General features: G+C 35.6%; 1 non-coding gene across 1 annotated transcript; it reads left to right on the top strand.

Moving 5' to 3' along the window:
- Nucleotides 1-362: 362 nt before the first annotated feature.
- On the top strand, nt 363-469 carry LOC116551095. The gene has a single exon (XR_004268718.1). It is a non-coding gene; the product is annotated as a U6 spliceosomal RNA (small nuclear RNA).
- The last annotated feature ends 3,014 nt before the right edge of the window (nt 470-3,483 follow it).

Genomic DNA, 3,483 nt, shown 5'->3' with positions numbered 1-3,483 from the left:
TCTCACAATTGAGGCACTTTATTCACAGTTTTTGTTTCTTAGTGCACTTGCTATCAATACACGTTTGGATTTGTTAATACTTTGCAATATCTATGGAGCTTACCGCATGTTCACTCTTTCAATAAATGTAGTGGATTATATAGATAATGCTTTCTAATGTTGATTAATCTTAAATTTCAAGATCAAATCATACTTCTAGATCGGGTCTTCTTTTAGCGAATACCTGAGGTGAATTTGAGGACATTTTATTTGGGAATATTGAATCCATGTACATAAATTAATTTGACCAATAATTGTCTGTTGCATAGCTGGCTTTCTAGGTACTTCTTCCTGCAGTTAAAATGATCATAATATTTGTATCAATGCTCACTTCAGCAGCACATATACTAAAAATGGAATGATACAGAGAAGATTAGCATAGCCCCTGTGCAAGGACAACTTGCAAATTTGTGAAGTGTTCCATTAAAAAAAATGAAAGTATTTTGATCAGTGTATTATATTTATTTTAAAAAGCAGCAATGTTGTAAATGTTGCAGACTAATTTATTATGAATCAGTGTGTTTAATTATGAGTTGATTATTTACATATGTATTTATATTTAAAGAAATAGTGAATATTAATGGTCTAAAACCATATAATATGCTTTTAGGGTTGCCATGGTAACTTATTTTCTTGGAAATTCTAATAGATGTTTGGAAACCTGCCATGGTTACTTATCAGCTATTGCAGAAATAGCACTGCATCTTATTTTTAAAAATAATCTGCATAGTTATTAACTTTATTGTAAATTTCCACAAATTTTAACAATATGAAGTATTTTTAATTAGCATCAATTGAAAGGAATTATAGCTATTATAATCATATTTTGAAATAATTAAGAAAATATAAATCTAAACATTAATCAATAAAGCCTTATAAAGATTTAGTTGAAATGGCTTGTATAGAGTGTCCAAAACCCAGAACACTGAAAACACCAACTACTGACAAGAATGTGAAGCAACAGGAACTCTTACTCATTGCTAATGGAAATACAAAATAGTACAGCCCCACTTCACAAGACAATTTGGTAACATCTTAGGAATCTAAACGTACTCCTAGCATATGATTCAGCAATCCTGCCCCTTGCTCTTTACCCAAAGTAGTTGAAAATATATGTCCATACAAAAATGTGAATGTTTGTAACAGCTTTATTTAAAAGTATCAAAACTTGGAAGCACCCATCACGTCCTTCAGTAGGTGAATGGATAAACTGTGACACACTCTTGTCATCCAATGACAAGGGAATACTATTCAATGTTAAAAACAATGAGCTATCAAGGCATGAAAAGACATGAAGGAAACTTAAATGCCTGTTACTAGCTGAAAGAAGCCAATCTGGAAAGGCTTCATACACTATGATTCCAGCTATATGACCTCCTGGAAAGGGCAAAACAATGGAGTCAGTAAAAAGCTTAGTGATTGTCAGTGTTTAGTGGGGACTGAGGGGTACTAGGCAGAGCACAGATGATTTTTAGGAAAGTGAATCCACTCTGTATGATAATAACAATTTCTGGTACATGTCATTATACTTTGATTCAAACACATAAAATATACAACATTAAGAATTAACCTTAGTGTAAACTATAAACTTTGGGTGATTATAATGTGTCAATGTAGGCTCATCAGTTGTAACAATTATACTACTCTAGTGGGAAATGTTTAAAAAAGATCTGGGAAAAATACTACAGACAATTTTTTTTTTTTTGAGGAAAAGTCAAACATTCAGTTATTGAAAGCAGAAGATTTTACATATGACATAAGATTTTATCAGAAGGAAGAAAAGTGTCAAATTTTGACATTTTCCAGTGGTGTTTCTTACAGAAATGAGGTATTGATTAAAAGCCCAATGTTCTCCTCCTCATATAAACAGGTATCTTAAATTTTGGTACAGGACATTTACCAGAATCTTTTTTTTTTCATTGTACTTTAGGTTCTGAGGTACATATGCAGATCATGCAGGATTTTTGCATAGACACACACATGGCAATGTGGTTTGCTGCCTCCATTCCCTGTCACCTAAATCTGGCATTTCTCCCCATGTTATCCCTCCCTGACTTCCCCACACCCATGCTCTCCCTCCCTTGGGCCCCCGCAAAAGACCCCAGTGTATGATGCTCCCCTCCCTGTGTCCATGTGTTCTTATTGTTCAACACCTGCCTATGAGTGAGAACATGTGGTGTTTTATTTTCTGTTCTTGTGTCAGTTTGCTGAGAATGATGGTTTCCAGATTCATCCTTGTCCCTGCAAAGGACAAGAACTCATTGTTTTTTATGGCTGCATAGTATCCCATGGTGTGTATGTGCCACATTTTCATTGTCCGGTCTATCATGGATGGGCATTTGGGTTGGTTCCAGGACTTTGCTATTGTAAACACTGCCTCTATGAACATACATGTGCATGTGTCTTAATAATAGCATGATTTTTAATCCTTTGGGTATATACCCAGTAATGGGATTGCTGGGTCAAAAGGAATTTCTATTTCTAGGTCCTTGAGGAAGCACTACACTGTCTTCCACAATGGTTGAACTAGTTTACACTCCCACCAACAGTGTCAAAGTGTTCCTTTTTCTCCACATCCTCTCCAGCAGCTGTTGTCTCCAGATTTTTTAATGATCGCCATTGTAGTTGGCATGAGGTGGTATCTCAATGTGGTTTTGATTTGCATTTCTCTAATAATCAGTGATGATGAGCATTTTTTCATATGTTTGTTGGCCACATATATGTCATCTTTTGAAAAGTGTCTGTTCATATCCTTTGCCCACTTTTGGATGGGATTGTTTGTTTTTTTCCTGTAAATCTCTTTTAGTTAGTTGTAGATTCTGGATATTAGATCTTTTTCAGATGGGTAGATTGCAAAAATTGCTTCCCATTCTGTTGGTTGCCAGTACACTCTAATGATCGTTTCTTTGGCTGTACAGAAGCTCTGGAGTTTAATTAGATCCCATTTGTCTATTTTGGCTTTTGTTGCCAATGCTTTTGGTGTTTTAGTCATGAAATCCTTGCCTATGCCTATGTCCTGAATGGTTTTGCCTAGGTTTTCTTCTAAGGTTTTTATGGTGTTAGGTCTTCCATTTAAGTCTTTAATCTATATGGAGTTAATTTTAGTGTAAGGTGTCAGGAAGGGGTCCAGTTTCTGCTTTCTGCACCCTGTTAGCCAGTTTTCCCAACACCATTTATTAAACAGGGGATCCTTTTCCCCATTGCTTGTTTTTGTGAGGTTTGTCAAAGATCAGATGGTTGTAGATGTGTGGCATTGCCTTCAAGGCCTCTGTTCTGTTTCATTTGTCTATATCTCTGTTATGGTACCAGTGCCATGCTGCTTTGATTACTGTAGCCTTGTAGTATAGTTTGAAATCAGGTAGCATGATCCCTCCTGCTTTGTTATTTTTGCTTAGGATTGTCTTGGCTACAAGGGCTCTCTTTTGGCTTCACATGATGTTTAAG

Source organism: Sapajus apella, unplaced genomic scaffold, assembly GCF_009761245.1.
Source record: "Sapajus apella isolate SASKATOON/1434 unplaced genomic scaffold, GSC_monkey_1.0 scaffold8, whole genome shotgun sequence".
NCBI classification, from domain to species: Eukaryota; Metazoa; Chordata; class Mammalia; order Primates; family Cebidae; genus Sapajus; species Sapajus apella.
Note: the sequence above shows the minus strand (reverse complement) of the source record. Positions and strands in the feature narration are given on the sequence as shown.